This window comes from Mustela nigripes, chromosome 5 (assembly GCF_022355385.1).
Source record: "Mustela nigripes isolate SB6536 chromosome 5, MUSNIG.SB6536, whole genome shotgun sequence".
Lineage (NCBI taxonomy): Eukaryota > Metazoa > Chordata > Mammalia > Carnivora > Mustelidae > Mustela > Mustela nigripes.
This window is the reverse complement of record NC_081561.1, coordinates 24,464,359-24,478,325: the sequence shown is the minus strand read 5'-3', so window position 1 is coordinate 24,478,325 and position 13,967 is coordinate 24,464,359. Positions and strand designations below refer to the sequence as shown.

At 45.5% G+C, this 13,967-nt stretch overlaps 4 non-coding genes across 4 annotated transcripts; all 4 read left to right on the top strand.

Moving 5' to 3' along the window:
• On the top strand, positions 1 to 73 carry TRNAR-ACG (transfer RNA arginine (anticodon ACG)). Its single transcript has one exon. It is a non-coding gene; the product is annotated as a tRNA-Arg (tRNA).
• A 2,677-nt stretch (positions 74 to 2,750) lies between these two features.
• Positions 2,751 to 2,823, top strand: TRNAV-AAC (transfer RNA valine (anticodon AAC)). The gene has a single exon. It is a non-coding gene; the product is annotated as a tRNA-Val (tRNA).
• Positions 2,824 to 3,258: 435 nt separating this feature from the next.
• TRNAA-AGC (transfer RNA alanine (anticodon AGC)) lies at positions 3,259 to 3,331 on the top strand. Its single transcript has one exon. It is a non-coding gene; the product is annotated as a tRNA-Ala (tRNA).
• A 3,127-nt stretch (positions 3,332 to 6,458) lies between these two features.
• TRNAM-CAU (transfer RNA methionine (anticodon CAU)) lies at positions 6,459 to 6,531 on the top strand. The gene has a single exon. It is a non-coding gene; the product is annotated as a tRNA-Met (tRNA).
• The last annotated feature ends 7,436 nt before the right edge of the window (positions 6,532 to 13,967 follow it).

The window sequence follows — 13,967 nt, the reverse complement described above, 5'->3', positions numbered from 1 at the left end:
GGGCCAGTGGCGCAATGGATAACGCGTCTGACTACGGATCAGAAGATTCCAGGTTCGACTCCTGGCTGGCTCGGCATCCTCCCTTGTTTTGGGAGGAGATAGGAGTGGTATGCTCTGTTATTTATAACCGACGTGGATCAGATCAAATAATCCCTCTGAAGCCTCATAAAAGTTGCATTATACCTCCACACCCTGGAGGAGGACTGAGGGAAGAGGAGGGGGGAGGTTGGGAAAGACGCACAAAGGTTTTAAGAGTTTGGCTCAAATTGACTATCTTCTGTACCAGCGCATTTTGCACGAGAAAGTCTCCCGTTCCGGAACGCTTGCCTCTTTGTTACTGCTCTCTTGAGAATCCCGCTTCATTTCCTCCAGGGTTCAGCTGTCCAAACCCAGGCCAACACAATCTGCCGCCGTCCCATAACCGACAGAGCAGAGAAGCTGCTGTAGGATGACAGCAGAACGCGCGGGAATCACAGATCGGGAGGAAAAACCTCCGGGAGGAAGCAGCAGCTGGGAGACGATGAGCCCTTCACAAGGCGACAGGACTCGCCTCGTGAGTACCAAGGGACCAGGATACCGGGCTGGGCTCGGCTGGGAGAGGGTGGCGGCCCAAAGTGCAACGGGGGTTCCCTAGCAGGTGTTCGCAGAACAGCCACTCCACGCGGCTCCCGCTGCCAGTACTCGTCCCCGCCGGGGCCACAGAGGCACCCGCGAGCAGGCCAGGTGACAGAAGGGCCCAGAACAGATGCTGGCCAGCAAAAGGATGAATTTTCCTATCCTAGTTTGAGACGGGCGCTGGAAGAGTGTGGGAGGAAGCCCAGAGAATTTGAGTGTCAGGAAATAGGAAAGAAAGGTCTGGGGTCCGTGGCGCCTTCCATCCTGGCTCTGCTATGACCAGGTAGGATAATGGAGCCCAAACTTAGCCTTTTAAAGCTTGGAAGAGGAGACACATTCCTGGAGTCAAAACTGAGACGCCACCAACAGCACTGCCCTGCCAGTGACAACCACCATTAATAACACTGGTATGTCCCCTGAAGAAGAAAGGTATTGAGGAATTTGCTCAGGCACTGCCTTTCTACTTTCAGTCTCATTGGTACCAGACCTCCCATTGTATTTAGGTTTGAGTCTGCTTTAGAAATTCCTAACACGGTCATGGCTATCTCCAGTACCCAGGTCCATGGGTATTAGCAGCGTGCTGTAACCAATCAAACTTTAAGAAAACTAACACTATCATCAGATCTCTCAAGCATTTCCCTGAATGGTGAATACTAATCCACATTCTAGAGGGACTCTACCTCCCCCTTCAAATGCATTTAGAAACTAGAAGACTTTATTACCTTCTCTTTAATGTGCCTCAATTTTAGACTGCAGTCCCAAACCTGCTATTTGTAAAAGGGACTGTGGGGGTGTATGTTTTCTTAAAGTCTCTGTTGATTGGATTCATTTTGTTCTTGAAACAGATAAGTCGATTGATGTTTTGTACACAAGAAAAAACTCGCTTTGAAACCCCCACACTGGGATCTTTAGACCAGAAGAGGTAAGTTCCACCCAAAACTCTGCTGGACAGAGTTGTTGCCTCCAACTTCAAAACCGAGCCCCAATTCCTCTTCCTTTGTGCCACGCTGCCTTAGGGAATGTCATTTCTCCACTAGGAGCCGTGGCTCCTCAGTACCTCTCCACGTAATTCAATATGAGGTCAGATTTTGAAAGGGTTTCTCACCCAAGGGCCATGGGCCAGTGCCACCTAAGCAGCTATCCCTGAATCCCAGGGGGCATGCTGACCCCCCACGCCCCAGAGTCTAGGAGTATGCACCTACCTGGTAGGTGCCAGAGACTTCGGTTCCCTCGCTCTCGGATGTCACGTAATCTCTCCGTGCCGCAGGTCCACGCATTTCCACCTGGATCTCACGTTTCCAGGTGTCACGCTTTTCCCTTTCTTATTTCCCAGGCTCAACCTTCTCACAAATCTCAATCTCCAGGAGCCGAGAGCCCTTCCTGCCATTACTGAAACCGGCTCCCCTCGGTTCGGGGAACCGGGAACGGGTGTCCGCGCTGATCCCCTGGAACTGAGGGCTCTCAGCGCCCAAGACAAAAATGCCCCTCCCGGCGCGACTGGGAGCGCCTTCTCTCTCCCCGGGATCCCAGTCCTACACCTGCAGCGTCCCCTAGGCTACTCCCCGCCTTCCTCCACCTCCTACAGCCCATCACTTTCTGTGGGAGCGAAGTCTCTGCCTACCCCCGTCCCGGGTGCGCTCACGAAGGAGGAAAAAAAAAAAAAAAAAAAAAACAGAAAGATCCACGGTTGCGGTTCCGGGGAAAGGCCCCGCGGTTGCCTTCGGGTGGTGGAGACCCCGCCGCAGGCCGGGGGACCCGAGGGCGCGGAAGTGGGCACAGAGTGCGCTGGCGCGCCGCGGCCACTCCCCGCCTAGTGCAGCGCGCTCCGCGGCCCGGCTCCAGCAGCCCGCAGGCTCCGAGGCCGTTCGTTTTTAATTCAAATAATTCAACAGGCATCGCTCCCCTCACCCCCACCCCGAACAATTCCTACTACCGCGCGGGCTTGCTTCCCCCGGGTTCCCTCCTCGTCCGCGTCCCTCACGGTTCAGCCTTGGTTCCTGCGCTCGGATGCCCCCGTGCTTCCTGGCGCGCTTCTTCGGGAGCCCTTCGTGGGTCCTACTGTGACTGCGGCTCGGCTCACTTTTCCCGGGGCGAACGCGGATCTCAGAAGTACGGAACAGGGCTCTAAGCAAGCGGTTTCCGTAGTGTAGTGGTTATCACGCTCGCCTAACACGCGAGAGGTCCCCGGTTCGAAACCGGGCGGAAACACGTGGTTTCTTTTGCCGCCACAACCCACCACGGTCTCCACCGCCTGCTCCCAACCCAGCATAGTCTCCACCGCCTGTTCCCGGATGCCGTAACTGCGCGGAGCCGCCGTCCCCATCCCGGGAGCGCCGGACAACCCCACGGCCGCCCTGCGGGAAAGCGCGCGCTACTCTCCGGGAAAACACGCAAGGGGCGGTTTCTTTGTATTGGCGACTTTCTCCCCTTTTCCTCCCACAGAGGAACCCGTGCCGCCCCAGCCCGGGGTCGTCTGGAGAAGATGCGCTCTGCGCTCAATCCTGTTCTGCGTTAATGGCCTTGACTTGCCCTGTGTTCTCGGCACCAGAAACAGTGAAAAAAGAAAAGAAACAGTGAGTAACGAAGCAGAGATTCGCGCATCGACTCCTGGAAGGAAAATTGGAAAAGGCAGGAAATGTCGTAGGGGAATTAGCTCAGGTGGTAGAGCGCTCGCTTAGCATGCGAGAGGTGGTGGGATCGATGCCCACATTCTCCAGCTTTTGTACGCCCGAGGCGCTTCGGGAGGAAACCAAACCTTCTAGCGCCCTCAAAAAAATGAGCAAGTGGCGGGCATTTTCAACACAGTAGTGTTTTGGCCGTTTCTTTGAAGTTTGACGGCTGGGCATGGTCCAGCCGGGGCTAGTGACGGCCCTACCAAACGTAGGCATGCAGACGGCCGATTTGTAAGACCTGTTTCTTCCGCGGAGACACGATCCCGAAAGCAGGAGGCATACCCTCTTCTTGCTGTTTTTCTCCCTGTGTTGCCCTGCAACTTGGCCCTTAATTCAACCCAGTCCGAGAAAGTGCAAAACACATAAATCAGATTCAAGAAGTTCAGTAAAGCTCAAGAAGGATAAATCCAAAGAAAAATCGCGTCTGGGCACATCACAAATCGCTAAAAATTAAAGAAAGGAAAAGAAGTTGAAAGCTGCCAGAGGAAAATGAAAAGATGTTGCATGTTTGTGGATTTATCAGAAACCACCAGAGCTAGAAAGGAATGGAAGAATATTTTTAAAACGCTGAAAGAAAAATAACTCATTCTGAAATTTTATCGGTAGCAAAAATATCCTTCAGACATAAAGGTGAAATAAATACATTCTAACTTGAAAGCACACTGAAAAAATTCATTGGTAGCAGAACATCTTTTTAAAAAAGATTTTAGACTGAAGAGAATTGAAAGGAAATTTAGAACATCAGAAACGAGAGAACAATAGCTGAATAGGAAATATCTGGGTAGATACAATCGACTATTCTCCGGAGTTCTTTCAAGTTTTTTACTATTTTTAAAGTAAGCTCTTGATGACTGACAGCAAAAATTATAACACATCATATAAATATACTATATACACAACACAAAGGGGTTAGAATAAAGGTGATAAACAGTGATAAAGTTTCTATATTTGACTTGAATGGTATAACACTCATTCTAAAATAGACTGTAAAATGTTAAGTATGTATATGGTAATACACATACCAGTCACTATTAGTAACCTAGACTAATTGCTAAATAGCTATACAAAGAGATATAGTAAAATATATATATATAGAATACTAAATGTGTTTTTAAAAAGCCAAAAGGAAGTAGGAAGACAGAAATAGAAGAATGAAAAACAGAGGGAACAGACCATAAACAAAGTAAAAATAATAGATTTATATACAAACATACCCATGATAATGTTACATGTAACTAGTATAAATATATCAGCTACATACTGGACATAGTCAGACCATATTAAAAATAAAACATGGCCCAAATATGTGCTGACTATAGGAATCTCACCTCAAACAAAATGGCTTAGATAGAGTATAAGTAAAAGAATGGGGGAAATTAAACCACAAAGTGAAAAAAAGTCTAATACAAACATGTATCAGACAAAGTATATTTCAAAGCAAAGAAATTTTCTGCATTGAAAGAGAGATGTTATACAATTATTTGGTGTATGTTACCAAATAGATAAAACTGTATTAAATGCCCACACATCTGGCCATAGATCTCCAAAACTGAAACAAAGTTGATAAACCTAAAAAAAAAAAAAAAAAGATAAAGTAAGAAAATCCACAATTATAGTTGCAGATGTTAACAGTCTCTCTATTGGGGGCGCCTGGGTGGCTCAGTCAGTTAAGTGTCTGCCTTCGGCTCAGGTCATGATCCCAGGGTCCTGGGATCCAACCCCACTTCTGGCTCCCTGCTCAATGGGGATCGGCTTCACCCTCTCTCTCTGCCTCTCCCCCACTTCATGCTCTGTCTCTCAAATAAATAAATAAAATCCTAAAAAAAAACAAAAACCTTCTATCAATTGATAAATTTAGTAGAAAACAAATCAAATAGATTGAAGAACTAAACACCACCATCCACAGATTGACCTTATAGAACAAAATTACTATGTAGGTAAGAAAAAATGGCCAACAACTGTGAGAAAAGCAACATCATATTGAAACTAAAAAATCAAGAATGGCAGTGTGCAAAAGAGAGTGATGTTATTAAAATTGATATTTTAGAATGAGTTATTTATCTGTAGATGCCAGGAAGACAAAGCGGTGAACCTGGGAATGGATCCTTTCTTGTCCGTACTCACCCTTCCATCTCTTGAGGTCTGGAACTCATCAGATTCCTTCTGAATCCCCTGAGCCTAGCACAGTGCCTGGCAAAGAACAGCTCTCCAGTGAACGTGCACTAAAGGAATGGAAAAGAGGTCCTAGATTCACAAGAATCGCACAAGAACAATGTTCAGTAATTATTAAGTCACTGGTGGGATTTGAAGGAGGCAATGAATTGGTATTGACTTGAAAGTCTAAGCCCAAAAGACCAGCATACAGGAAGCAGAAAGTTAGATATTTGTGTATCAGTGAATGAACCACTGCGGAAAACAGAGAGGTCTTGATTTGGAGCAGAGAAAGAGCTTACATATTGGAACCTAAATATCTGCTTCTGGAGTCAGGTTTTGCCACTTAGGAGCAATACTTAACGTATCTGAACCTCCATTATATCTGGGAAGTGCAGATTTTGATAGTTTTGTTGCCAAAATCCAATTGGACCCTATGAGATAATCTCCATGAATCTCTCAGTATAACTAATGGTTCCTGACAAAGCAAAGCAAACAGGAGATTTCTATTAACTTCAGCTTCTTTGTTTTGTAGGGAGAATGTCTCTAGTCACCTAGATGTAAGTGGAGATAAAACATACTAAGAGAAGTTTGGGCTGTAGGCAAGTGTGAGGGTTATTTATTTGCTTATTCATTCAGTCAGTCAACCAATCAGTGAACTAATATTAACTAAGCGCCTCCTGTGTTTACTTTCAACAAAGGAGACCGCGGAAGGTGTAAAAATCACCTGAGATCTCTGAGGGCAGAAAAACCACATCGTTAGAACACCAGAGCAGCAAAAGACAGGCATACCTGCCCCCGGTCCCGCAGCCCCGACGGACCTATCCTTGCGTGAATCCCAGAAAGGCTTGGATTTCACTGGTCATGGGTGTGAAATCCTTTGGGTGCACCATTGGCTTTTATGGAGTAATTTTCAAGTAGCATTGATTGTATTCCTTAATGATGGAAACTAATTAAGCAACGGTGTTGGGAAAATAATAATTGATATTTCACTTTAAATGGGAGGAGCTATGCCATGCCGCCCTCTTAGCGCAGTAGGCAGCGCGTCAGTCTCATAATCTGAAGGTCCTGAGTTCGAGCCTCAGAGAGGGCAGGCTGGATTATTTTTCTTCACAAGCTGCCGGGCTAAGGTTATTATGGTTAAAAAACAGGAACAGAAAATAAAGTTATCGAATATTGCCCGATAAGGATTTTTGAAGACTGACGCAGTATTTGCAGAGGATGGTTAAATCAGTTTTGTAGTTCTTTGGGCTTCCCAGTAGTTTCAGGAAAATGAAGGCGAAGTAATTTAGATTGCATCAGAAACTACAAGCTATGCTGTATTTGCAATCTTCCTCTCTGTCTCACGAAAGAAGCAAGGGAAATTTCTCTTCCCACTTCCTGCTCTGAAGGTCACCCAACCAGTTAAGGGGTGAAAGTAGTGTAAAATCATTTATTCTCTTAATCATTCAACACATATTTCTTTATTACTTATCTTATTAATGGAGGGTTTTGGGTGCAGTAATCACAGAGTGAAAACAAGGCAAAAACTGCCTCCCCCCTGGAACTCCATCCTAGTTGAGAGGTGTAAGGGAAATGGACAAGAAGCAAATAGGAAAAATGCATAATGAAATAGTGATGTTTGCTCTGGAATGATCATTAGCCAGCTGAGGGGTCAGGAGTGTGGAGGTGGCTCCTTCTACTTCCTGGGAAGAGGAGAGCCCTCACCATGAAGATACTTTCTCCTTCCTTCTTGATTTCATTCCACAGTTTGAAAGGCATATGCACCTGCATTTTTCTCTCTTGAGCTCAGGCAAGAAAGGAAGAAAAGTAATGTTAAGGTTTTCTTTCGTGGTGGAGAAAAAGCCTTTCCCCTTCATTCCTGATACAAAATCTCACTATTTCTGACAGATGATTAGAGTGTGAAGGGATTTCTGACCCCCAGAACATCAACTTTTTTGTTGTTGTTCTTTCCTGACCATTTTTAAATTTCTTTAAAATTAAGCGCTGAGTAAAAGCCAGTTGTAATGTTCTCTTAAAAATTCTTCCTCCTCCTCCTTCCCCCCATCTTATCCTTGTCCCAGGATCCTAGTGTCTCCCTATGCCAGTCTTCTCTTTCTCTGCAAGTTAGGAGACAGATTAAGCCCTCTCCAGTGACCTGGGCCACATTGGGAGGGGATGGTGGTGTAGGTGAGAAGCCCAGAGATGCTTTCCCACATTCTCCTCCATATTTCTAAATCAGGTAACAATCACAACCCTGTTTTATAGTGAGATACACAACTTCTGGGAGAGCCCTATCATTCAACTGGGTCCCCCACCCACTTGTAACCTTTCGTTTGCCTTCTGTCATTCAAGATAGTGACATTGTTTCAGTGCTGGATCATTCCCATGGTGACATACTGTAGGTCGCCCTTTGCCCCCACAATCCCTGATAGGATTCCTAGTTTTTCACTTGTGCTGAAGTCATGTTTGAGATGATCTACCCTTAGTCGGGTCCTCTTTGATGGCAATGAAGTAACCCAATGGTACCAGGTTAGTTAGACCCATACAACTAGTTAGGGCATGTGCTTAGAATGACCGCAAGTCAAGAAGAGGGTGAAAGCATGGGAATTGGGTCAAATGTCAGAATGCCTTCTTTGCACTCAGAGTTGGTGGGAAGGACACCTGTTTTCTCCATTAGGACCCTTCATTCCTTCTTCATAGGCACCTGTGATCCCCAAATCTTCTCTCCTGAATTCAACTCCAAGAAATATTGGAAGTTTTTTTTTTTAATAGCAATTTATACATTTCTGATTCTTATTTCACACACAAGGCAGCTCAGGCTTAGTCTTTGACCAATTCTCTCTGTCACTGAGCTACAGAAAAAGAAAAGAGCTGAAAAGCGCTGTAGAGAGAGTGACTGTCATCCACATGGGCCATGCTGGGCATTTCCAACTCAAGATTCACAATTTTTGGCTAGCAGTAAAGGTAGATGTCCTACTCCTGTTTTCTGGACAGAGAGACCCTGATGAGAGGAATGCCTCTCCGTGACTTTGTAATTGAGATTTATGGGGTCACTCAGCCTGGGGATGCAAAGAAGTCTGGTGAGGGTCACCGAGAGAGACAGGATGCCAGAGAGAATTTGTTGGTCTGAGGTCTCTGAGTAGCATGGGTCCAGAGGGGATCACACAGACTCAGACTGTCAGGGGGGAAAAAGGTTGTGGAACTAGGGAAATTCTTAGAGAAAAGCCGTGAAAAGAGAATAGAAGTAAGATCTTTGGGTAGTTCTTCTTTAAGGAGATTCCTAACCTATCTGCCAGGACCTACTCATTCATTCATGTAACAGATACTTTTAAATGAGTGGATTTATTCTTCCATTTATCAGACATGAATTCAAGATCTCTTCTGTATCTGCCCTCCTGGCTCAAGACTTCTAAGTGCCTTTGACTCCTTCTCCCTCAGATCTCTACACCCAGTGTCTTGACAAATACTGTAAATCCTCCCCCCACATACCTCTCCAGAATCTTTCTCTGTCTTCTCAATCATCTATCCCTTCATCCATTCCGTGGTGTTCGTGGAGAATGTATTCTATGCCACGCAGCAAACAGACCATACAGAAAGACTCCTGCTACTGATATTCTCACGAGTTAACAGGATAAACCCCTGCCCTTCCATAGCTCTATAACTTCTTTCCTTTCTCTTCAACTCTAGTTTCCTCATTTCCAGCCTCTTTGGCATTCCAAATTAAAAACCTTTCCTAAAATGTTACTTCGATTGTGTAAGCCACCTGCTGGGAATTTTTAAAAGGTTTTTAAGCCTCCACAATACACCTCTCCTTAACAAACTCTCCGTGTCTATTACACACACGCCCACTGCAACGGAATAGGTATCTTTCTTAACACAAGAAATCCTACATACACCCTATGTTCACTCCTCATCCGCACCCCTCCAAGTCCATTTTTTATTTTTCATTCTGATATGATTTCTCCTCTTATTTCTTGTAGGTCTCTGCCTGTTTGGTTTTAAGGGTGTGTTTTGCTTGGGGGTTTTGTTTTGTTTGTAATTTTTTTTCAGCTCTCTCCCATGCTGTGCATAGGGCACCGCTCCATGACATGCCTTAGCAAGAACTGAACACTGATTTCGGATTTTTTCAGGAGGCGAGTTTCCATAGTGTACTGGTTATCATGCTTACCTAACACGTGGGAGGTCCCCAGGTGGAAACAGGTAGCTTCTTTTGTCTTGGGGTGAAATCACCTCCTCTTTCTATTCTGGGCAGCTCCAGCTGAAAGGAATGAGTCACGATCGACCTTTGGTTGTTGTGTTTTTGTTTTTTTCTTTAAAAAAGCAGATAACCATCCTGAGCTAGCTGTGACACCTGAGCCAGAACATTCTGAGGGAGCCTTCCCTCCCCCATGTCCTCTTCTGGTCCTGCAGTCTAAACCATGCGATTTGGGGGATGCTAGAGTTTTCCTATGGCTGCTTTCTTCTCCTTACTCTGGCAGAGAAATAGTACCCACTGCTTTCTGGTCCCGGTCATGCTGGAGAAGATACACCCTCTTTTCATATTAATGGCTTTGGCGGTTAATATTTCAGGCTGCTCAGAATAGTGAACAATGAAATGGAGACAGGGGAAGGTGAAAACCTGGAGAAGAAACCAGAGAGGACAAGGGAATTAGCTCAGGTGGTAGAGTGTTCACTTAGCATTTGAGAGGTAGTGGGATTGATGCCCACATTCTCCAGATTTTACCATTTTCGCCCCAATCTCCGGCTCACAACCCTGCATCTTCCAGCTTATTGAACGAATTGAGAAAATATTAGACATCTTGAACACAGTCATTTGGATGCTTGTTTCCCATATGCCCTCCAGGCAAGTTCAAAGACAGGCCTTTGCACTCCCTACCTGCACTGGGTAAGCAGATCTATCAATTTATCATTTACTTTCTGTTTCTTCAGAGGAGCTGTGGTCCTGAGGGATGTAGCCAGTTGCTCTCTTTCTCCATGTCCCCTGCAGCTTGGCCTTCTATGTGGCTCAGTCCTAAGAAATGCGGGGCAGAGCCGGGAAGGAAGCAGCCAACCTTCTTGTCAGCAGACTGAGACGGCGAGCCCCCAGGGTGACCAGACAATACTGGGGAAGACACATGGAAAGCAAACACGTAAAGTTATTTATGAGCTCTTGAAGGCACTCTTGAGCTTGAGCAAGTGCCTCTGACCCTAAGCAACACATTACAGACTTCGAGAACTGCAGCAGGAGCCCACTGCCCGAGTCCACACTGGCCGTGGGGCTGTGCACACTCCGGAAACCTCCAAATCGAATCGTAAGGGCTTTGAAAATGGAAAGGACTTTGAAACCACAACATTTAGAAGGCTGCTTTGTACTGGGAACGTGAACACAAGGCAAAGTGCCTACAAAAACAAAATGGGCAGCATTCGCCATAAAATTTGAGTGAGACACAAAGTCTTACAACATATAAATGGCCTATAGTCTGAAGCTATTCAGTACATGAAGAACCAAGAAAGTTCTAAATCACTGGGAGGAGGGAATCGACAGGTACCAATTCTGGGATGGCACAGGTACTGGAATCATCTGGCAAACACTTCAAAGGTGTGATGAGTAAATGCTCCAAGAATTCAGGGCGAGAATTCTTTGAAGTGAATTGTTAGAAAATCTTAGCAAATCATCCAAAGATGTAAATCCAAATTGAAATTTCAGAACTGTAAAATTTATTAGCCAAAATTATGAACAGAAGCATAGAGTGTGCCAGTAGCAAGAGATGACTGAGTAAAGTTCAGTGAAGATGAAGATAGAATAGTAACAACCCGATCTAAACGAGAGAGAGAAAAGAGTTTTTTAAAAGATGGACAGAGCCTCAGGGACAAGTAGGAAAATAACAAATTCTATTTACATCTTTGGAGACCCAGAAGAGAAGAAAGAGCTTCTTGAAAAAAGAAAAATAATTGAATTCTTAATGGCTGAGAAATTCCCAAATTTGGCAAAAGACATAAATCAGATACAAGAAATTCAGCAAACCTCAAGCAGGATATCCCTGAACAAATCCACACCCACACATATCACAGTTATACTCCTGGAAACAATAGGGAAAAAAATCCTTGAAAGTTTCAAAACAACCATAGGGTCATAAAGAAATGACATCTCATTTATTAAATGCTGAAAGAAAAGACACATTAAGCCCAGAAGGCTAAGTAGAGCCAAACTATCCTTCAGACGTAAAGGGGAAAGAAATACATCCTCATTTAAAGGTAAAACAGAGAATCTATTGCTAATAGTAGTGCTAGAAAAGAGTCGAACTTTGAGACAGCAAAAATGATGCCAGAAGGGAACTTAGATACTAAGAATGAATAAACAAGAGCAGAGATAGGAATTATCTGGGTAAAAGGAACCACTGTTACTCTCTCTTGAGTTCTTTAAAGTATGGCTGATGATTGAAAGTGAAATTACAACATCGTCTAATGGTTTTCTCATCATAGCTACATGTATGACACACATAACATAAAGAGGTTAGTGCAGAAGGATAAAGGGTGGTGAGGTGGGGCACCTGGGTGCCTTGACAGAGTCACGGGTCTGACTTTGGCTCAGGCGTCCAATCTCTGGGTTCTGGGACATGGCCCTACCAGGGGCCTCTCCCCTTACCCACCCCCACACTCTATGCCCCTGGCCACAGAGCTTCAAAACTCATAAACAAAAGCTAATAAAGCTGAAAAGAAAAATAGAAAAGTCCACAATTATAACTGCAGACTCAGTACTTCTCATTGTTTGATGGATCCAGTAAAGAACAAATCAACAGACATATTGAAGAACTGAACACCTTTCACCAGTGGATCTACTTGACTTTATAAAGCAAAATCACAAGATCGATATGTTGCCAGGACCCCGGGCCTTGGGGCCTTGACCCAGCCAGACTTGAAGGAGTTGCCAGACCTGAAGGAGTTGCCGAAGGTTCTTGGTCCTGTCAGAAGAAGGAATTCAAGGACAGACACACAGCACATCAGATAAACAACACAAGCATGAAAGTTTATTAAAGTGAAAAGTACACACTAGTGATATGGGGGGGGCAGAGGACGGGAGAGAGAAGGAGGGGGAGAGGGAGAGAGGGAGAAAACTGGGTGCGCTGGGGGTTAGGTTTCTATCTTGTTGACAGCTGTCCACTATAGGGTGGAATATTTATCCAGAGTTTTGCACTTTATCTTCCTAACTAACCCAGCCTTGACAGAGTTTCCTGTCGTGGCGCCACCATCTTGGGCCTGCCTGGTGGGATCCAGCTTCTCTGGGACGCTGCCAGGATGGGCCCCTGACCTACCCCACTTCCCTTGAGAGCCTCAGTAACTGCGTAACTGACAGACAGAAGGACCAAAGAGTTGAGAGGAAAGCAAGATATCAAAACTAAGAAATCAAGAGTGGTCAAAGTGCGGAAGATTGAAACTGATAGTTTAGAAAGAGTTATTTACCTGTCAATGTCAGGGAGGCTGCAAGAGGGGGAACCAAAAGGGGTCTTGCGTGTCCTCTTTTTTTTTTTTTTAAAGATTTTATTTAATTATTTGACAGAGAGAAATCACAAGTAGGCAGAGAGGCAGGCAGAGAGAGATGAAGGGAAGCAGGCCCCCTGCTGAGCAGAGAGCCCCATGTAGGACTTGATCCCAGGACCATGACCTGAGCCGAAGGCAGTGGCTTAACCCACTGAGCCACCCAGGCACCCCTTGCATGTTCTCTTGAGTTCTGACACAGATTCCTCTCTCCCATCTCCCAGCCTCAGCCTAATTCAACCTTCTAGACTTTCCCAGACTTTGGATCTAGAGGAGATGCCCTGTTTTGATCCTGGTACCACCACCTTGATCCTGGGGACACGTCAAACCATTCCGAATGAGTCTCAGGGATACATTCAGAGAAATGGGACCAAACGCCATGTACTGTAGTCTACTCCTCAGTGGACCTCGGTGCACCGTGTTCAGACATCATGATCCCACAGGCCTATAATGTCCATTTGAAGAACCAGGCACGCTCTTTCCTTCAGGCCTGCGCACATTTCTTTTGTTCTTCTATCATTAATGCAGACTTTTTAAAGTACTTAGCACCAGGTGATAAGCACCCTGCTGCCAAGGCTCTTACAATCTCATGGGGAAGATGGCTGAGCCATAGACATTTGCAACTCGGTAAATGCCACGAAACAGATGTTTTTCTAGATCTCTGGGAATTTTGGAAGGAACACAAGGCAACCTCAGAAAAGTGGGAGAGGCATCAGGGACAAGATGCCTCCTGGAGAATGGTTTTGGGTCTAACAAGTAGCTGGCCAGGCAGAGAGCAGTGAAAGTTTGGGGGATCTGTATGAAACATCTCTTTAAGTCCAGCAACGCTGCAGTCAAAGGTGAAAAAAAAGAGAGAGAGAGAGAGAGAGGAAATAGGAGTGAAAATGGCGTGAATCTGGGGCCCGAGTTGCCCTGAAAGGCTTTGCTGGCCCCCCTCAGGCCAAGGACAGCCTTCCCTGCAAGTAAGCAGGTGCATAACTAGAAAAATTCACCTGAGGAGCTAGTCACGGTTGAGGAATCTCTGGACATCGC